Consider the following 23915-nt stretch of genomic DNA (forward strand, 5'->3'; position numbering starts at 1 on the left):
ACCCAAAATTAGAAATTTTGGGGTGTGACAAACTACCCCACTTAACAGGAATCTTGTCCCAAGATTCAGAGAGACCAGAGAGAAAGATATAGAAGATCTTCACGCCTCCACACTTCCTTGATTCAGGATTCATGAGATGAAGGAATGAACTTGCGTGATACAGTGGATTTAGGAGTTGCACAGGATAGCAAGGAAGATAAAGATCAACGATGCTTTGTAGAGGATGCTACCCCACTTAACAAGAGTTTTGCTAAACTCTAAATATTCCATATGAAGATCGCCGTGTTGGTGTAGTCTTCAGGGCCTTCCTTTGGATCACAAAGATAGGGATGACAAACAAGCAACACACCAAACAAGACAAGCATGCATCATAACATCAAAACTACATGTGCTTCTATAGCAATGGCGGGCATCCTAAGGAGTGGATTATGATGAAAGGCCATCGCAAATTTGAGTAAGGTGAGATCAGAAAACTTTAGTAAACCAAAGAAATAAAAATCAAGGAGATAAGAAGCAATAGCTCAAAGGAAGCTATCAAGGAGAGAAGAAAATAGGACAAGGATAAGAAATAATTAATTCAACTAGTCAAGGAGATGAAAAGTAGTTTTGTCGCAAATTCTAAACCTTAGAACGAACAGTTTCTACTAGGCTTGTGTCCTACAGTCAGCATTGCTCCGATACCACTTTATAGCACCCAGTTTTAAGAATAAAACCAGATACACACCATATGTGAGCCTAGGAAGTCAATTCTCACATATAGCTATAATTAAGGGTAATATCAATAAACAATGCTCAATATATAACGTACTTAGTATAAAGAATATAACCTTAGTTAACAAACAGCGGAAAGACAACTTCGATCTTCGGGTGAAGACTCCAATTCCACAGGGACAACTGACTGGTTGATCACAAGTCTAATTCCTCAAAACTCTAGCAATCTGGTATCCATCCGGTTTTTTTGCAATGTGAAGAATAAAGCAAGCATAAGTACATGTCGTACTCAACAAATATAACATGGGGTTCATGAGGCTCAAAAGGCTGACACTGGTTTAACTATGATTAGCTTTTAATGAGTCATGATTTTAGCAATTGAGTAGCAACAAGTTTATCACAAGCCCGTATAAACACATGATCAGGTAATCATAAATAATGAATAGCATAAATGGTAATCATTAGTGAGCATCAGTATCATTAGTGTTCATCATCTATTCCATAAATGTTCCAAGGCTTCTCGTCACCGTGAGAACAGCTGATATAGCAGTTTTACACTCTGTAGAGGTTGTACACTTTCACTATGAGTTGTGATTTACCCTTTCGCCCGAGGTGATCAGCCTCTTGACCCACTACCAAGGAAGGTCGGTAGGGTTTACTATGAAGCCTTTCAAAGGTTCGTCTAACAAGTTAGGGCAATTAGATTCACTCGGCAAACAGATATAGAAACCCCCCTGTCGAATGACACAATTCCATCACGGCTATACACATAAGAGTAGAGGCTATCCTATACCCAATTCGTCAAGCCATTCTAGCTTACGCCAATAAAGATAACCACTAACAAGCTAGAAAAGGTCCTCATACTGAGCTAAAGCCAGAGCCATGTAGCCCTCATAGCTGTACTGTAAGTTCCGGATGATCACTTACAGATAAGTCCTTAGGGAGAGGAATCTAGAGCACCATAAAAATAGCCCAATGCTCTAGCGCCTTGTTCTATGTTGCTAAAAAGCATATTTTAATGTTTGTTGCATATACTATTTGTCAAGTTACAAGATCATGGTTGTAGTTGAGCACTAGCATCATACTACCTAATGCAATACCCCATAGGTATTAAGGCACAAGGTACAAAGTAGTAGGAAATCCTTAGTGGTAATCAAGGTTGACACATGCAGCATGAATTAAATGATTAAAGGTGTATAGAACAATAAGGATGATCCCTTGTTATACTTGCCTTAAACACTTGCTCAACTCTCATGCCATCAACTTTCGGTCATCACCTTCTGATCTTTAGCGTCCAGAAACTATTCTCGTCTACTCGTAGCAAGCACCACACATAGACAATCATACAAGCAACAAATAAAAACAACTAAGAACAATTCATCACATGAGAGAAAAACAACATACTAAAAGAGAGCTCGTCACTATGGTCACAAGATCACAAGAAACACCTAGAACGGAACTACCGTTGAAAGAAATGACTACCGAGGGATTTATATTATAAAAGTAAAGAAAAACCTACATGCTTGATTTGTTTTAATTTAGCAAAACCATATGAAGCATGTTAATTCAGATTACATCAATTCACATTTTATTTTTGAAGCCGGATTAAACTAGTCATATTTTATTTACCAACATATCTCATATTATTTAAGCCATTTAAACTTTACTTTGCATAGGAAATAAACATGTGAGAGTATCTATTCAATTTTAACATGAGCGACGTGTTTAAGCTAAGCAAATTATGATTTAAAATACATTTATGTCAATATTAATTAAATTAACATTATCATATGAAAAGGCGTATGTTAAACCCTATGTTACTTTTAATTAAAATCTAGATTTCATAAAGCAGTATTCAAATTAATATTTAACTTATAAACTTTCAAAGATGTGAGACAGGTTAAACATCGCTGCTAACACGTATCTTATGGTCGGTACGGTCGCAACTCAACAAGAACAAAGTTACAACACTAATTAGCTTTTAATTTGGAAAATGGTGTGAGCAATAATATTAATCCAATTAATATTTGTGTTGAAAACTACAAATATGGGACATGGTATATAACATCATCATGAACATGTATCACACGTTGCGATGAAACTCGCGCAATCGAATCGAAATGAAAAACCTTAATCGACTTTAATTAAACAGCGATTAATTAATTATAAACACAATTAATATTTTAATAAAATAAATTCATAAACATGTGACATATAAACTAATAACTCTACTGCGTAGATCTCGGCGACATGAATCTAACGCAACTTGAACCACTTAAAACGGAATTAAAACTGATAAACGACGAAGGTTACTAACCCGTGACAATTTCGTAATTATCGGCATCTTCTACCTCCATCCATCCACATGCAGAACGTCACAGCGGCTGGGCTCTGCTGGCCGGCCGGCAGTGGCGCGGCGCCGAGCTAGGCAGCACGGCAGCGACGACGACGGCGACGGCAACGGCAACGGCGAGAGAAGGAGGAGAAAAATCTGATTTACTACACGAAGGATTTCTCAAACTAGGGGCTCCCCTTACGGTAGTTTTGGTGTGCTTTACCCAAGAGATTGGTACATATATATAGCGAGAAAAACTCCTCACATCCACGTCAACTAGCAATATGATACTAATTGATGTTGCACCCTCCACATTTACTAATGGGCCTAAATAATCATTAAAGCCCATTAGTAAATAAATGTATGGGCCTTTAGGATTTATTAGGATTATTGCACATGGGCTCTTAGCGTTAGGAAAAATGGGAGATTTATTATTTTTGGAATTAATTAATTTCGTGGATAAAATAATTTCAGAAAAGTCTAGAATTATTATTTAAGTCACGAAAAATACTCCGAAAGCTCTGAAAATTCGGGGAAAATTCCCAGAGATATTATGGAACATGAGGAACCCAAATAAAGTATTTGGAGCCCATGATAAGATAATTTGGATCATCTAAAAAATAAATTATGCTCATAGACAAGTAGGAACAAATTCTAGAAAAAACTATAAAATTTTCTGAGAAGTTTATAGAGATTGATTGACGGACGAGAAACTGAAACGAGTGATTTGCGTTACAAAGAAAAGATTTCAGGAAGCTCCCAACGAGAACTTGAGCCGAGAAACAAAGAGTTTAATTGTAGAAAAGATAAAGGCGTGCCGGAGAAGGAAAATCGACCTACTAATGTATTTTAAAGACTTTGCTCACTCTCAACACACACAAAACAACAACAAGCAAACATCACATCATCTAAACGTCCATCAAAATTAGAAAACTTTGAAAATTCACATTTTTCCTATAACTAAATTTGTGCTAGCTCAAACTAAACTTGGTAAATTTTATCCAAATATTAAAATAATTCTTTTTATTTAGTCTTTTCTATGTACAACCCAAAATCAGAAATTTTGGTGTGTGACAGTGAAGTCCCTGTTTGGCTTTCCCCAAGCTCTACTCATTTACAGCGAACAAAAACCTAAATTTTGTCACATCTTTTTTGACTAATCCTCTTCATCATCTATTTCATTTATCTCTATCAGTAGAGGCTTTTGAACAGTTACAACTTCTTCAAGATTGTATTTAGGGACATTTGTGTTTTCAGTTGATGCTGATTTCTGGACTTATATTTAGGGCACATCTTTCTTATCCTCCATCAAAGTTTACAAACATGTAATGGGTGAAGCTTTTGTCCATGATACTTTTGGATGGCCTTGAAATCTTTATGTCAAAACAAACACAATGTATTCGTCTGGTTATTGCTAAAAGAGTGGTTAAGCACTATAGCTTCTAAAAAGAAACAATATGGTTTTGCAATCCTATAGTGTTCTTTGCATTTGCCAAACTGAAGAGTCACTGCAACATCTTTTCGTTCAGTGCTCTTTTGCTCAAAACTATTGGGCTACTCTAAATTTGAAAGTTACACTTGACTCCCTTTTTTCAAGTTATGGAAGACTTAAAATTGCAATTGTTGTTACCTTTCTTTATGGAGATTATTGTTTTTGATGAGCCAGCCGAGCATTTGGGACAAACAAAGCAATCTCATTTTCTTAAACAAACAGCCAAGTGTTGCTAGCAGTAAATCTTCGTTCGAGGATGCCTTTGCCTTGATTATCCTCAAAGCAAGGAAATCTTACTTCCTAACAATTGAACTATGGCTAGAGAATTTTGTATGGTCTTGCATATCTTCTTGGTAACATAGATTATAACTTTCTTAATATAATGATACGTAGCTCTCCTGCGTGTTCGAGAAAAAAAAATAGATTATAACGTAGAAGTTCTGAAATAACTTGAACATTGTTGGTGTTCCAAGCAACAGTCCCCTGTTTGGTCAAAATTTAAACCAAAAAACAACAAAGAAAAATAAGACAACTATATTGTCATTGGTTAGTTCAGATATCAGTTTGCACAGTAGTTAATTCATATCTAACTCATTGTTATTAGCTTCGTCAAATTTTGCTTCATCTGCACAATTAATAACAACAGAGGATATGTATGCAATCCGTTAAGCTAGAATCCCACGTTGCTACCATTGGACAAAAATGTTGCCTCTTGGATACTCAAACTCAAGAAAACATTGTTCCAAAGAGAGAAACAGGCATGGGCGACAGTCTCCAAGGGTAAGTGTTTGCTGATATATAAGATAAAAGAACACGTGATGTGTCAAAATGGATGACATCAATTGTGACAGAGATCAAATGGAGGTCAAATCATGTTCTATTAGTTGAATCTGATCAAAACAATTGGTGTGCTTCATGTCCTTAGTTCCTAGCTAGTAAGTTAATAGAATAGTAGTTGTAGAAAATTTTCTAATAAATTCATGTACTAATTGGTTAGCAAAGAGTTGAAAAAACCTATGTTTTTTATCCTAACTGATGGAAGCTGCTGTGTATGACTGTTTTTGGAAGGTCGTCGTCCTCTATTAGCGATTAGTTCCTGTGTTTATCGTCTCCTGCTACATCTAGGTGTGGTGCTAGGCAGCTCCAAACAAATTTGCGATACTAATCGTTTGGTCTTTCCCTCAGAAGCTTCCATCTATTGATTCCTTTCACTCCAGAAAAGCATCCACTAAGCTCCCGATGCCTCCAACTCCTAGTCCAAGCTTAATTAGGAGCTTCTCTAGCTATTGCTTTATTTCTTCTAGTGGCAGTGATATCGTCCTGTCTTACACATATATATAGAGATCATCTTCAAATTTGAGCTCCGTGGGGATATATATGACGAGAGCAACAGGGAAACCTAAATCAATACCACCCGTGTGAATTAAAAAAAATGCCACCTGTGGCTCGTGTGAGCACTCACTACTACAGGATGGACTTGTTGTCCCGGGCGGTAACGGCCTTTAGTCCCGGTTACCACGCCGGGACAACGATCCCGGGACTAAAGGTGGAACCTTCAGTCCCGGGTCATCGAGCCGGGACTAAAGAGGGACCTTTAGTCCCGGTTGGTGTTACCAACCGGGACTAAAGGCCCTCCAGCCGAGCAAACATGGCCGCACCCTTTAGTCCCGGTTGATAACCCCAACCGGGACTAAAGGTTCATTTTCTTTTTCTTTTTTTTTGTTTAATTTGTTTTCAGTTCAGTTACACATATTTATTTAATATATAATATGTTTTTATGTACGTATTCTACGCTGCTAATATAAATACACGCACGCATATAATTACATCTAATTCTCATCTCGAGCATTATTATATTCGAATAAAGTATGAAACTATATATATTATAGATATATATGTATATATACAACACTTTTATAATCTTGTTCTCGAAAATAACGATATCAATAAACATTTAATTTACATAATTGGTTCCTTAGGATCAAAGTAGAACTCGTCGTTGGGATTTAGCACTTTTTCTAGAAGATATCCTGCTATTGACTCTTGAACTGCTTTCAGATGGTCTTTTTGCATGACCCTTCGTTCCAACCATTCAGTCTTGCATTTGAAATAAAAGGAAAAGTATTAATACATATATATATATTCATTTAAAAATAAATAAAAAATTGATATATATGTACTCTGAGGACATCTTCAGGAGTTCTTCTTATGTGTGCAGTGATAAATTCACAAACGTAGTATCCACACAAGTTATTTTCTGGTTCCTGCTGCAAACACCACTGTACGAGAAGAAGATTATTCTCATCATCTCACACGTAAATTGAAGTATGATATAGTAATTAAACACGTGGGGAAGTATATATAGTACAACTTACAGGTATTTCAACTACATTAAGTGGTGCCTTGCAATCCTTGCGGTGTTGCCAAATAAACTCTTTCCAAACCCTGTGCGACCAATAATGTACGATCGTTAATAAATTATGGCAAAGTCTATTCAATAATAGTTGTGCACGAGAGATCAAAATTACCCCTGGATAATGTGTATCATATCTTGGTATAGTGCTCGCTCTTTTCTCAATGAGTCCAAGATTACGAACTGACTTGAGTTTAACTCAATGACAATGAGTATCCAGTGAAACCTGCATTGGTTTATACACACACGTACATGCATATAAGTTGTATTGATATTACATAAAATGTGTAGACTACATTATTATTAACACTTACTCAAAGTTGTACGGGAAAAGTATTGTTGTCTTGTCATGCTGCTTCACGAAGAACTTCATGATATTCGTCTGTGCTTCAGATACCCAGTGCTCCTTGACAATAATATCGGTTTTGAATACGATATAAGGATCAATGAAGCCAACACTAGTGTCTTGTATTCTTTGGAGCTATGACATCTGGAATCTGTATATAAATATAAGTTACATGTGAGGATAATTATATACACGTACGCATGGAAGTGAGTTTATTAAATAAAAGTAAGAATCACTTACAAACAAAAAGAGCTAATGATTGATTTGTCCAGAGCGTCCAAGTGGTATAGTTGATGCAATTCTTCGAAACTAATATGTAAGATGTCATCGCCACAGAAGTAATGATGGTCTCTAAATCTGACAAAGATCCACTACTCACCCCTGCCACACGCCTGCATGTACCACTTGTTGAGCAAGTACATTTGCGTACCCAATTCATTTAGAGCCGCAGGGTTGTACAGACTTTTGCCAAATTTATAAGTCTTCTAGGTATCAACTTCCAGGTTCTGGATTGGAGCTTTGCCCGTCACTTGATCCAAGGTTAAACCAGTTTGTTCAAAAAAAGCATTAAGGTCTTGAACCGACACTTCTCCAGAGTTGTCTGGTCGATAGACTTCTATGTTGGAACCATATTCATTAGCAACAACAAGATTTTGCATTGGTTGCTTCTGTTGTCCGAGCTATGGGACATCCTTCCCTGATGCTCTTTTTCTTTTCTTATGTGCATCATGTGACTTCACGAGGGAGCGGTCATAGTCTGATAGTGGCGGAGGCTTACGAACTTCAAGCATCTTTTTCTTGTGAGCTTCGACCTTCTGCCTTAGCTGATCTCATGGTATGTAAAAGTACGACTTCTCCTTAAGCTTCGCTTGTCTCTGCTTTTGGATATCTATAAAAAAATCTTTCACTTTTTTGTCTTCTTCAGCTGCTATTTGCTCATCAGTCTTTTTAGGAAGTATTTCTTGAGAAATAACTCTTTTTTTGGGGTCTTCTTTGCCGCCGGGACCTTAGATGTCTTTGTAATGCGTCGCTGTGGAGGGGGTGGGGGCGGTGTTGGAGACCGGCATGGAGGCGATGAGGCTGGTGTTGGAGTCCGGCGTGGAGGCGTTGGAGATCGTTGTGGAGGTGGTGGGGCCGGTGTAGGAGTTAGAGATCGTTGTGAAGGTGATGGGGCCAGTGTAGGAGTTGGAGATCGTCGTGGGGATGAAGTCGTCTCGCCCCCCGTGATGCTGTGATGAGATGGGGAATGAATGATTGGGCTAGGCTAGAGGGAGACCCTGCTACAAAAACAAGTTGTGGGTCAATTATTTTTGAAGCCAATATAAAATTAATGGTAAAATAATATTTCATTCACTTTCATTCGTACCTAGGGTGGGGTAGGGGAAGTGGTGGTGCCCCAGGAATGATGATGAAGCGTTTGCGCCATTGAATAAATGTTTTCTCTACTTCTCCTAGTGTCTTCTCCCCATCACCGCCTTCAATGTCAAGAGGAACATTGCTGTAACCTTTGAGCACTCTATTGACCGAGACGCTAGCATATCTAGGTTGAATAACTGACCCATGGATTCTTGGTGTCTTCGTTCGGTCTATTGGAGATACAACCCCGACAGCCACCATGATTGATGCATTATTACCATCTGGAATGTGCAGCTCACATGTTGTTAGAGGCTCGATAATATCATCAACAGGGAAGCGCAACCCAGCGTCACCTTGAATAACTGGTAGCTCCGTGGAAGCACAACTGCTTTTCATCTGACCAATGGGGCTAATGGTGACTCCCGGCGTTGATTGCGATTGCATTTAACTCATTGCTAGCTGCACTTACCTCTTGATCTCCTCCTACATTCTTGCCTCATGAGATTTTTCTCATTCACGTGATTCAAGCAATGCTTGTCATGACTCATTAACAAATTGCTCCAATACACGGATTCGGTCTGCCTCCTCATCCTTCTTTCTCTAGCGGCTTCTGTAGGTATCCCTGTTTGCTGGGAATGCTTGTAGCCACGGAACCGCTCCATAGCCTCTTGTTCGACCACCATGTTCGGGATTCTCTAGGGCACATGTCAATTCATCATTTTCTCTGTTGGGCTTGAAAACACCACTATCAGCTTCTTCCCTAGCACGAGCTAGTCTCTGTGTTGCTCTCTCAATTTTTTGGCTGAAAATTAGCTTGCCAGTGTCTGGGTCTAGGCTTCCCCTATGAGCGTAGAACTAATTCTTCATGCGTTGAGGCCAGTTCTTCTCTATTGTTTCAGGTATGATTCCCTTGGCAGTAATCTTTGCTTCTAGGTTCTGCCACTTGGGAATAACACTCCTATAACCACCTGATCCCATGTGATGATGGTATTGCTTCTGTCGGGTATTCTGCTGATTCCTCATCACACGTTCCTCACTCTCTTAAGATGTCTTGTATTGTATGAAGTCATCCCAATGGGACTCCAACTTGACAAACGCCTTAGCATTGAAATTCGGCGTTTCATTCTTCAAGATAAACTTTTTATACAATGTCTTCTTCCAACTCTGGAACAATGTTGCCATCTTCTTCATTGTCCAATCCCTCACTAGCTCCTTCAAAGCATCATCTACTTGTAATGTGAAATACTGAGTGATATCTCTCCAAGCTAGGTTCTTGTCACGATCAGATACAAAACTAACATTAGGAGCGGATATCTTCTGCTTCCATTCACGAGCACTAACTGGGATCCTATCCCTTACAATGAACCCACATTGATTGACATATGTCTGAGCATGTGGTCCCAATGGTTTGCCGGTGTCGGTGTCGAATTCTGATATTATGAAACGGCCCTCTAATGGCTTTTTTGGCCCTCGGACTTTCCTACTCTTGCCGGTGGTTGATGTAGATCCAGAGACCGGCTACATGAGTAGAAACACAATGATTAACAACAAATATACGTATGCATGCATCTATAAGAGATGAAAGATAATCGAATATACCTCGCCAGTATTTTCTTGTGCAATAATTTGTTGATCTTCAACCACCGACATATTCAGGATATCTTCATAATCAGCAAAGTACTGACTCGTGTCATCTACATCCACATTGGTGCCGGCGTGTTATCTACATCCACATTGGTGCCGGCGTTGATAATATTCGCCATTATGTCATCATTCAAGTTATCATCCAGAGCAGCCATTTGTATCTTCAAGATAACACATAGATAGAATTACTATGGCACGTAACATAAGTACATGTGATAACACATATAGAATTACTAAATCCAATTAAATATAATAACACATAATATTTCATAAGGATAAACAATAATAAGGTATAGACTTTGGAATCGAATAAAAAACACTTCTGATCCAAAAACATGGAAATAAGTACATGTATATATACACATAGAATGATACAATTTTCTCTCTCTCTCTCAACACATAGAATAAGTGCATATGTATATATCTCTAGATATGCATGTGATAACACATAGAATGTCTCTCTAGATACAATTTTCTCTCTCTCTCAACAAATGAAAATAATTAAGTACATGTATATATACACATAGAAATAATTAAGTACATATATATATGTATACATATAGAATCTCTAGATAGAATTAATTACTAAATCTAATTAAACCTAACATATATACATAGATTGAATTACTAAATCAAAATTAAATCTAACACATATAGAGAGAGAGATAGAATAATAATTACTAATTATATCAAAAACTATAATAAAAAACTATCTAAAAAACTATCTAAATAAAGTACTAATTAAATTTTAATACATTTAAATCTAATTAACATATATCAAAAACTATCTAAAAACTAAGAATAAACTACTAATTAAATTTTAATACATTTTAATCTAACATATATATCAAACACTACCTAAAAAACTATCTAAAAAAACTATCTAAAAAGGTATCTAAAAAAATATGGCCGAGCGCTATATAGCTAGCAACAGGCTATGGATGGCCATGGCGGCTGGGCCTGCTGGCCGGCCACGGGGCCGAGCAGAGCTGCGCGAGGACGACGTACGGCAGAGACTCGATGGCCGTCGGGCGCGGGGTAGACGACGACGAGGCTGGGCGGGGGTAGATCACGACGGCGGCGGCGCGGGCGTGGCAGAGACGACGAGATCGACATTGTAGATCGAAAAGTAGAAGATGAACAGAGAAACCGTTCGATATATATAGGCTGGGACCCTTTAGTCCCGGCTTGTAACACCAACCGAGACTAAAGATCTTTTAGTCCCGGCTGGTAAGCCGAACTGGGACTAAAGGTCCAACACTTTAGTTCCGGCTCGGCTTACCAGCCGGGACTAAAGGATCTTTAGTCCCGGTTGGTGTTACTAGCCAGGACTAAAGGTATTTTTGGGCAGGCAATTCCGCCCACCCATTAGTCCCAGTTCCTGGCCTGGGCCGGGACTGAAGGCCTGAAATTTTTGCAGCCCGCCAAAGTGTTGTTTTTTCATTAAGGATTGTAGATCTTGATGAGCTGCTCAAATGAGACACTAAATGACATCAGATGAAAAATCTCTGAATACCAAGTTTGATCATCTCAGCGAGATCTACAATTGTTACATAGCTCATTTTTCCATTTGAGAAAGTTTTATCAAGCACTAGTCACAAATTCTTGAATCTCATATAGACTTTCTAAAACTATGTCACACACTTGTGAAATTTGAACTACATTTTGTTCAAACTTTCTCAAATGAAAAATGGCCTATATAAGGATTGTAGATCTTGATGAGCTGAACAAACTTGGTATTCAAAACTTTTCAATTTGAGACAATCTAGGGTTCCGAAAACTAGTTTATAGGCGTTGAAATTTAAAAATCATAAATTTGAACCATCCAAACTATCTCAAATGAAAAGTTGACCAAAACAACAATTGTAGATCTTGATGATTTTAACAATCTTGGTATTCAAAACTTTTCAATTTGAAGTCATTTAGAGTTCATAATACTAGAGTCAAAGTGTTGTTTTTTCATTTGACCAAATTTGACTTGGTCAAACTTGCTCAAATGAGACAATAAATGACCTCAGATGAAAAATCTCTAAATACCAAGTTTGATCATCTCAGCAAGATCTACAATTGTTACATAGCTCATTTTCCCATTCGAGAAAGTTTTATCAAACATTAGTCATAAATTCTTGAATCTCATATAGACTTTCTAAAACTATGTCACATACTTGTGAAATTTGAACTACATTTTATTCAAACTTTCTCAAATGAAAAAATGGCCTATATAAGGATTGTAGATCTTGAAGATCTGAACAAACTTGGTATTCAAAACTTTTCAATTGGAGACAATCTAGGGTTCCGAAAACTAGTTTGTAGGCGTCGAAATTTAAAAATCACAAATTTGAACCATCCAAACTATCTCAAATGGAAAGTTGACTAAAACAACAATTGTAGATCTTGATGATTTTAACAATCTTGGTATTCAAAACTTTTCAATTTGAAGTCATTGAGAGTTCATAATACTAGAGTCAAAGTGTTGTTTTTTCATTTGACCATATTTGACTTGGTCAAACTTGCTGAAATGAGACACTAAATGACCTCAGATGAAAAATCTCTGAATACCAAGTTTGATCATCTTAGCAAGATCTACAATTGTTACATAGCTCATTTTCCTATTTGAGAAAGTTTTATCAAACACTAGTCATAAATTCTTGAATCTCATATAGACTTTCTAAAACTATGTCACAACAGTGCATCGTTGTATCATGCGGGCATAACAGTGAATTTTTTCTTGACGTATGACCCTTGGTTATGATCTTGTCGTAACCATGGAGTGTCTTCATCACTTAACATGATGCTTGGATCTTTCTTCACTATGAAGGGTGGAATTCGGACATTTCTTTCATAATCTTCTGACATGTCTGACTTGTCTTCAATTCCCACTATATTTATTTTCCCAGAAAGAACTATGTGGCACTTTCGCTCATTGATCATTGAGTTGATGTCTTCGTTTTTTCCTATCTTTGATTTTGTAGACATGTCTTTCACATAGAACATCTGACTCACATCGGCAGCAAGGACGAATGGTTCATCTTTGTACCCAATATTGTTGAGGTCCACTGTTGTCATTCCATACTCTTTGTCGACTGTTACCCCTCCTCCGGTCAGCTTCACCCATTGGCACCGGAATAAAGGGACTTTAAAATTAGGTGCGTAGTCTAGTTCCCATATATCTTCTATGTGGCCATAATATGTTTGTATTTTCCCATTTGGATCTGTGCCATCTATGCGAACACCACTATTTTGATTGGTGCTCCTTTTATCTTGGGCAACTGTGTAAAATGTATTCCCATTTATCTCGTACCCTTGGTACGTGAGGATATGCCATGATGGTTGCCTAGCCAACAAATACAGTTGCTCATCAATATTGTCATCGCCTTGACATTCTTTTCGCAACCAACCACTGAAACTTTCCATGTGCTGACGCCTAATCCAAGCTTCAGTCTTCCCTGGAAACTTGGATCGTAAGAACTCTTTATGTATCTCGATGTACGGATGCACCAATGACGAGTTTTGAAGAACTGTGTAGTGTGCTTTATTGAAATAATCGTCTTCCATGCCAATATATGTTTTCTTCCCTAAAGTTCCTTTACCACTGAGTCTCTCCTCGTGTCACGATTCGGGAACGCCAATCGGGGCAAGGTCAGGAATAAAGTCAACACAGAACTCAATGACCTCCTCTGTTCCATAGCCCTGGGTGATGCTTCCTTCAGGCTTAGAATGGACTTTCACATATTTCTTCAAGACTCCCATAAACCTCTCGAAGGGAAACAAGTTATGTAAGAACACAGGTCCAAGAATACTAATCTCCTTCACCAAATGAACTAGGAGGTGTGTCATGATATTAAAGAAGGATGGAGGGAACACCAACTCAAAGCTGACAAGACATTGAACCACATCATTCTGTAGAGTAGCTAGTTCCACTGGATTGATTGCCTTCTGAGAAATTACATTAAGGAATGCACATAGCTTCACGGTGGCTAGACATACATGTGGAGGTAGAATTCCTCTTAAAGCAACTGGAAGCAATTGCGTCATAAGCATGTGGCAGTCGTGGGACTTTAAGTTTAGGAATTTCTTCTCTGACACATTTATTATACCCTTTATATTGGAGGAGAATCCCGATGGGACCTTGATGCTGCTTAGACATTCGAACATGCTGTCCCTCTCTTCTTTGCTAAGCGTGTAGCTAGCAGGACTTAAGTAATGACGTCCATCATCTATCTTCTCTGGATGAAGGTTGTCTCGTTCTTTCATGCCCTGCATGTCCTGGCGTGCTTCAAGTGAATCCTTTGGCTTCCCATACACACCCATGAATCCTAACAGGTTCACACAAAGATTCTTTGTCAGGTGTATCACGTCGATTGCGTTGCGGACCTCTAGGACTTGCCAATAGGGTAGCTCCCAAAAGATGGACTTCTTCTTCCACATGGGTGCGTGTCCCTTAGCATCTTTGGGAACAGATTCGCTGCCTTGTCCCTTTCCAAATACTACTTTCACATCCTTGACCATTGCGAGTACATCTTCCTCGGTTCGGTTATGAGGCTTCTTCCGGTGGTCTGGCTTACCTTTAAAATGCTTACCTTTCTTTCTTACTTGGTGATTCAAAGGAAGGAATCGACGATGGCCAAGGTACACGACCTTTCAACATCTTTTCAAATGTATACTGTCAAGGTCATCAAAACAATGTGTGCATGCATTATATCCTTTGTTTGTCTGACCTAAAAGATTACTTAAAGCAGGCCAATCATTGATTGTTACGAACAACATTGCTCGTAGGTCAAAGTGTTCTTGTTTGTACTCATCCCAGACACGTACACCTAGTTTGTTCCATAAAACTAGAAGTTCTTCAACTAATGGCTTCAGATAGACATCAATGTCATTGCCAGGTTGCCTCGGACCATGGATGAGGATCGGCATCATAATGAACTTCCGCTTCATGCATAACCATGGAGGAAGGTTGTAGATACATAGAGTAACTGGCCAAGTGCTATGACTAGTGCTCTGCTCCCCAAAAGGATTCATACCATCTGTACTTAAGGCGAACCTTAAGTTTCTAGCCTCATTTGCAAACTCTGGAAATTCCCTGTCTATCGCTCTCCACTGGGACCCATCAGCTGGGTGTCTCAGCATATTGTCTACCTTACGGTCTTCTTTGTGCCACCGCAACAACTTTGCATGGCCTTTATTTCTGAACAAACATTTTAAGCGTGGTATTATAGGAGCATACCACATAACCTTGGCAGCGATTTTCTTTCTAGGACGTTGTTCACCCTCGACGTCACCAGGATCATCGCGCCTGATCTTATACCGCGCTGCTTTACATACCAGGCATTCATCCAAATTCTCGTATTCATTGTCATGGTAGAGGATGCAGTCATTAGGACATGCATGTATCTTCTGGATTTTTAATCCCAAAGGGCAGACAACCTTTTTTGCTTCGTACGTAGTGGTGGGCAATTCATTTGGCTTCGGAAGCATCTTCTTTATGAGGTTCAATAAATTCCTAAATGCCTTGTCAGATACGCCATTCTTTGCCTTTCACTATAGCAATTCCAGTGTTGTACCCAACTTTTTTTGCCCCTCTTCGGCCGTCGGGTATAGCAACTTCCTATGATCCTCAAGCATGCGCTCGAACTTAACTTTCTCTTTTTCACTTTCGTATTCTTGTTGTGCATCACGAATGGCATCGCCAAGAGCATCACCGAGATCATCTTCTGCCGCTACCTCTTCTTCATCTCTCCCCATTGTAGTATCATCAAAGGCACCATACTGAGCAATAATGTCATCAACGTCTAAATCTTCTCCTTCACCTTCTTCCATCATGACCCTGCTTTCTCCATGCTTAGTCCAACATATATAGTTTGACATGAAACCTGACTTAAGCAAATGTGAATGAAGACTCATTAAGCTTGAATATTCCTTTAAATTCTTACATATGGCACATGGACAGCACATGAAACCATCCCGCTTATTTGCCTCGGCCACACCTAAGAAATAGTGCACGCCCTCAATAAAGTCTTGGGAGCGGCGATCGGCATTGTACATCCAATGGCGTGACATAATCTGCATTACACGACAAATTATGAAAACCTTGAACATAATTAAGTATTTTGTTACACAACATAGATGACACACACACGGTTGATTAATTAACTAAGCCTAGCTACAACGTAAGCAATCCCAACTATCACTAAACAAACTAAAACTACAATGCACTTCAGTAACATAATTATTTCGTGATCGTACGCAACTAAAACAGACAAATCATTCTTCTGTTGAATATCAATAAGCTTCTCCTGCTGGCTCACTGCCTCATCATCAGTAGCCGCTACCTCAAGTGCACCCGAATTCTGCACGTATGTAGCATAATCTTCCTCCCAGTACCAACCATCGCATCCATTGCCCTTCCACTGAAATTAAAGCCAAAAAATATTTAGTCAAAAATATTCAAGAAAAGCAGGTCAATTAGCCATAATAATCAAATGCGTAAGAAACTCACATCGCGATCCGGGCACTTGTAGAAAACACGACCCTTGTTGGGTCCCTGTCTCTTGACTCGGTACTCCATCATAATCTTCTGCTTACACTTGCCGCAGATAATGAGAGGGAGTTCTGGCCTCAGTCGTTTTGCAACCGAACGAGAGGCCGAGGATCCGGTACCAGTTGTCATCTACTTTCTATACTTATTTTTGCAAACTAGTGTAAATTTCACATTTTCTAAAATAATATATTTAAACAAAACTAAAATTATTTATTTATCTAACTAAACCATGAAATATGTACTATGTATAATAGTAAAATACCAAACTATCAAGTGCTTTTACTATTGTAAATCATCATGTGATTTTGAGCTAAAAATGACATAGAAATCACATAGCTCAAAACATGTTTCAATAAATAATCATCCATACTAGTTGACCTTGCTTACGTGATCATCTCGGCGATCATTTCTCCACCGGATGGCACCGTACTTGGCCAAGGAAGAGCTCCGATTCTACGAGGAAGGGAACACGGTCTTCCATGATCGTTGCCGCTCTCCCTCGTAGAATCAAAGCTCCTCCTTGACGTCCGTTACTGCTCGGCAGAGAACATGCTCGCTGAGATGAACACGGTCCGCAAGTTCAACTAGTACGGATTTTCTATAATTTTCTAACTATTTTCTAAGTTTTTCATTTCATGAAAAATTTATTTCTAAAAAATAAAAGGCATGATTTCTAAGTATTTCATTTCATGGAAAAAATAATTCTAAGTGACCTGCTCGATATCGGCGAGCTCGCGGGCGTTTAGTTTGCCGAGGATAATAACATTTGTAGATGACATTTGTAGGTCTGAAGTTATCAAATATCCATCAAATTATAGCTCAAAAACATGTTTCAATAAATAACCATCTGTACTCGTTGACCTTGCTTACGTGATCATCTCGGCGAGCATTTCTCCACCGGACGGCACCGTACTTCGCCAAGGAAGAGCTCCGATTCTACGAGGAAGGGAACACGGTCTTCCACGACCGTTGCCGCTCTCCCTCGTAGAATCAAAGCTCCTCCTTGATGTCCGTTACCGCTCGGCAGAGAACATGCTCGCCGAGCTGAACATGGTCCGCAAGTTCAACTAGTATGGATTTTCTATAATTTTCTAACTATTTTCTAAGTTTTTCATTTCATGGAAAAATTAATTCTAAGATCATGTAAGCCGCTGGGATGAGGATGGCGCGTGCTCCAGCGAGGACGAGCAAGGCATGATTTTGATGAACTAATTTAACTTTTGTTTATCCAAATATATATGCAAATCATCATGTGATTTTGAGCTAAAAATGACATATAAAATCATAATAAAGTCCAACATATAAAGTTACACATGCATCTACATCGCAAAATGAGATAAGCTACTGATAAAACATAAGAGGATTAAGTTTGTTACCTCCAAAATCGAAGAGCAACACCAATGGAGGAGGAGAGAGCAAGAACAACAGCAAGCTGAAGAACAGAGGTAGTGAGTTTGAATGGAATGGCTCGGGCTCGGGGAGGAAGAAATGAGCCGGTGTATAGGCCGGCATAATTAGTCCCGGTTAGGTGGCCAAACTGGGACTAAAGATTAATATTTATTCCCGGGGTATCACCCAAACCAGGACTAAAGATCCCTGCCCCGCGGACGACCGTTGGGCAGGGACCTTTAGTCCTGGTTGGTATTACGAACCGGGACTAAAGGGTCCTTTAGTCCCGAGGGCAAAAAATGCCGAGGCTAATGCCAAATTGGGACATCATTCTAAAGTCTGTTCTCTAGTAGTGACTAAATGTATTGGGTCTTATATATATATATATATATATATATATATATATATATATATATATATATATATATATATATATATATATTCTGCAGCTGGTCATAGAATAACTTATTCTATAGTCACCTTGATTTACGATAATGTTTGTACCAATTTACAATAACATGAATATGCATTTACGATACTTGTGTTACTACAACTCATGGTGATATTTACCATAATGTTATAGTAAATCGCTTAGTAGGGAGTTACTGTAATCTCGTAAATTAGAATAGTAATTATCATAACTCAAAGTGACCACAAAATAAGTTATTCTATGGCCAGCAGCAGAACAGTAGTTATATATATATATATATTGCTATATTGCACCCGGGTGCAATCTGTGTACAGAATGCACCCAGGCCAACCGGCGCGCCTTGTCTGGGCAACTGGCCCAACTAACCCACTAATCAGGCGCGCCATACACCTCTACCCTCTCCCACGCCAACACATTTTTTTCGAATCGAATCGAGAAAAGATTTCATCCATGCATGCTTCCTGGTGGGTGGGTTCACCCGTGAGGTGGCATCACGTGGTTGGTTGTATCCATTTAATTTTGCATGCATGAGCGCAGGTTTGGCAGGAAAATGTGGGGAGTCTCCTGTGGGCATGCGCTGGTGCGTGGACCACAGGGTTAGAGAGGGTCTGTGCACTTGTTGCACGGAATGCAACTGGCCTATCACACGAGTCGCAACTGGTATACCACCAGAGTTGCAATTTATGTACGACTCAAGATGCAATCGGCTGACGGGCTGAGTTGTAACTGGTATACAAACGGAGCTGCAACCAGCCATCCAGAGCAGTTGCAACTGGCCTACCCAACCGGAATACAACTGGCCTATCACCAAGATTGCAATTTGTGTACGACGGAAGTTGGAATCGGTTGAAGGGATGAGTTGCAACTGGTATATAAACGGTGCTGCAACCAGCCGACTAGTGCAGTCGCAACTAACCTACCCAACCAGAATGCAACTGGCCTATTGCACGAGTCCGAACCAACCAGCATGCATGCACCCGAGACAACCAATAGCTAATTTGCTACTTCTCAGCACTCATGGTTAGTCACGTGCAACAAAGATAACTAGCAGTCTGCATGCATGCATGGATGGAATCTTTTGTGAGTTCGATTCTTTGAAATAAATTTTCTCCTAAACCATAAACCCGATTAACAAACCGTTTGCTGCATCTTATTCAAAAAAATATGCTTAACAGAACTAGATCCAATATGGATATATTTTATTATTTTTGGGTGAGTTGCATATCTGTGTATTATCGATTGCAACTATGTATACTACCGAGTTGCAACTAGTTATAAGTCTGTGTATTGTTTACATCTAGTCACAATAATCATATCAAGTTGCAATCATACCTTGTTGCAACCAGAGTACCAACCGTGTTGCAACTGAGTAGTAACTAGCTACAATTAGTAGTAACTGGTTGCAAGTGGGTAGTAACTGGTTGAGTAGGAAGCACATCTGGTTGCAATTAACCAGGTTGCAACTGAGTAGTAACTAATTGCAACTACAGGAAAAGGGTTACATTAGGTTATAACTTCTTGCAACCAGTGCTAAATAGGCCACAACCAAGTTGCAATTGTATTGCAGACGTGCTTGCAACTCACTGTACAACTTAGTTGCAATTACATACTTTAATTTTTTTTTCAACAAATATAGACTTCATGGATCTCATTTTGTTAAACACATTTTTTCGAAGAACCTAGTTCAAACGGATTGAAAAACGGATCTGTGGTTTAGGAGATATCACATTTTTTTGAATTGCAAGAAAAGATTCCATCCATGCATACTTCCTGGTGGGTGGGTTGACCTGTGAGGTGGCGTCACGTGGTTGGTTGGGTCCATTTACTTTTGCATGCACGAGTTGACGGGCTGAGTTGGAACTGGTATACAAACGGAGCTGCAACTAGCCGTCCAGGGCAGTTGCAATTGGCCTACCCAACAGGAATGCAACTGGCCTACCACCGAGGTTGCAATTTGTGTACGACGGAAGTTGCAATCGGTTGAAGGGATGAGTTGCAACTGGTATACAAACGGTGCTGCAACCAGCCGTCTAGAGCAGTCGCAACTGGCCTACCCAACAGGAATGCAACGAGCCTGAGCAGACACCCAGAATTGTGTCCCTGCTGTTAGAATCGTGTCGCGACTCCAGATCGGCAGGGGCCTTAGCGAGGCGAGGGAGGGGGACCTAACCGGAGTTGGGAGCGGACGCCGAAGGCAGGGACTCGCCGGAGACGCGCTACTGGAAGCCTGTGCGCTTGGCCCGGGGCGGGGTTGTGCCTGCAGCTGAGGGGCGGCGCCCGGGGCCTGTATAGGCGCGCGGGGTCTCGGGATATACAGGCGTGCGGGTCAACCGGGTCGGACTCCGCGCCGGTACGGCTCGCGCTCGTCGCTCGCGGCGCTCCGCGCGCCTCGCGGCTCGCGCTCGCGGTCAAGTGCATTTGCTATACAGAATGCACCCAGGTGCATTTTAGCATCGTCCTATATATATAGGGACAAATAAGTACTTCTGCAAGTGTAGTTCATTTCAGATACACACTTTTAATGCACATTAGTTCTTAGTACTGATAAGCATGAAGATGTGGAAGATTCAGAAGGATTTTTATTGTTATTATAGAATTAGATATCTTGTGAGTGGCAATCTGGCATTTATTCGTAAGTAAGGGTTAGTTTGGTTAAATCAGTTCCCTCCCAAGACTTGAGTGCAATTTCTTAAACTGCTATTTTCCAAGCAGGTATCAACGTTCAACAGTACTAAAACAAACTATATATACGGAGTATGTAATTAAGCCTTTATATTAGGCTTATTGTACAGCTAACGTATTGTCTATTTGTAGCTAGCATTGTACTTGTACATGACCCTATATATATATATATATATATATATATATATATATATATATATATATATATATATATATATATATATATATATAGGGAGAGGCTATTCAGTAGCCGGCTACAAAATAAGTTATTCTGTAGCCACCTCCATTTACTATAATTTTATATACTAATTTACGATAATGTCAATACATATTTACGATAGTTGGGTTACTATAACACATGGGGATATTTACCATAACGTTATATTAAACAACTTAGTAAGGAGTTACTATAATATAGTAAATTAACATAGTAATTATCGTAACTCAGAGTGGCTACAGAATAAGTTATTCTGCAGCCAGCTACAGGATAGTAGTTCCATATATATATATATGATTCTCTCCAAACCTTTGTATCTTTCTACATGGTGTCTGCAGTCCTGGTTTCTCTCTGGCCTCTTCCTCTTCCATAGCTCCCCCTCGTGCATTCAGGAAGGGCGATTACCCACCTCGCGCTGCACCCGCACCGCCCAGCGCCTCTCCCCCACGCCGCCGCCCTCAGGTTGGGTTTCTCTCCCCTCCCCCCTTCCCAGCGGGCCTCTTTCCGGTGCGACGCGCAGTTCACGCGCACCCTCTCTGCTTCCGCTCTCCCACGCAATCCCTGCGATCCACCGATCCACGTGCATCTCCCATCTGCTCCTGCTTCCTCCCCTCCGTGCGATCCGCTGTGCGCGGTCCGTCCCTCTCCTACACACGCAGTCCCACGCGAGCCTATGTGGCCGTGAACGGTCTTATTGTCCGTGCGGCCAGGTCGCGATATCGCGCTCCCCTCACCCCTCCGTGCGACTCGCACCTCCCTCTCCTACGCACGCGGTCCCACACGAGCCTGTGCGGCCGTGCACAGTCTTCCTGTCCGTGCGGCCGAGTCTCCTCCCCCCGTCCCATTGCCTGCGCATCCCGCGCTAGCGTGCTATCTCATCCGCCTCCGCACGCGCGGCTCCTCTGCTCCCCGTTGCATGCTCCCTCCCTTCCACTCGTGCGCCTCCTATTCTTAGGATGCTGCATGCCCCCTCCCTTCCAGTCGTGATCGTGCACATTCTATTCTTAGACTCTTAGCATCCTATTCTCCCTCAAAAAAAAGCATCCTATTCTTAGCGCCTCTGCTTCCCCTGCATGCGCACGCCAACTCTCTCTCGCGCGCAGCGCATGCAAACTGCTGTGATGACGTCCAATTCCTCTGCATTCTGTGTTGGTTCTCTGCTCCACAGCAGCAGCAACAGCCAGCCTGGCGCCAGCAAGGAATCCTTGGGCCGGCTCCACACATCCTGGCGCTGTCCATGCAATCTGCTGCTGCTGCTCCCTTCAATTCCTCCCACACGTTGCACTGTGCGCCGCCTCACGACCAGAGCGTCTGGATCCTTGATACAGGTGCGACATCCCACATGTCGACTACAGATGGTATATTTCTCTCTCGCCTTCCTTCCTCTCCTCTTCACATCACCCTGGGCAGTGGCAACAATTTCCCTATTTCGTCACGAGGCACTTCTACTCTACCCACACCACACTCGAATTTCGTCCTGAATAATGTCCTTGTCGTACCTTCATTAATTCATAACCTTCTTTTGGTCTGTCAATTTACTCGCGACAACCATTGTTCCGTCGAATTTGACGCTATGGGTTTCTCCATTAAAAATCTCTACTATGGGCAAGTGACCCTTCGCTGCAACAGCAACGGTGACCTCTACATTTTCCCAACTATCCCTAGCACTGTCGCTGCCCATGCCAACCTTGCTTTGTCAATAGCCTTGTGGCATCGCCGCCTTGGCCATCCTGCTCCTAATGTTGTCTGCCATCTCCTGCAATAAGCCAGATAACACACTGTGTCATGCATGTCAGCTTGGCAAACACACGCGTCTACCCTTTGCTCCTTCGGCATCCACAACGTCAGAACCCTTTGCTCTCGTTCATTGTGATGTCTGGACTTCTCCAGTGATTAGCAACACGGGTTACAAATATTATTTGGTCATCCTCATCCTTGATGATTTCATTCATTTCTGCTGGACCATTCCACTGCGCCAAAAATCTGAAGTCTATGGTCAATTTGTTGATTTTGTTGCCCATGTTCAAACTCAGTTTAACTCTGTTCCCAAGTGTTTTCAGGCCGACAATGGCACCGAGTTCATCAATAATGCCATGTCTACCTTCTTGTCCAGTCGCGGCATTCTACTTCGCCATTCTTGCCCCTACACTTCCCAGCAAAATGGCAAAGCTGAGCGTATGCTTCGCACCATCAACAACAACATCCGCACCCTTCTCATCCATGCTTCCATGTCGCCAACCATCTGGGCCGAGACACTTGCTATAGCCACTTATGTGCTTAATCAGCGCCCCTCTTCTTCTGTTGGCACCAAAATCTCGTACCAGCTCCTTCATGGCACTTTCCTTGAGTACTCCCACCT

This window comes from Miscanthus floridulus, chromosome 4 (assembly GCF_019320115.1).
Source record: "Miscanthus floridulus cultivar M001 chromosome 4, ASM1932011v1, whole genome shotgun sequence".
NCBI classification, from domain to species: Eukaryota; Viridiplantae; Streptophyta; class Magnoliopsida; order Poales; family Poaceae; genus Miscanthus; species Miscanthus floridulus.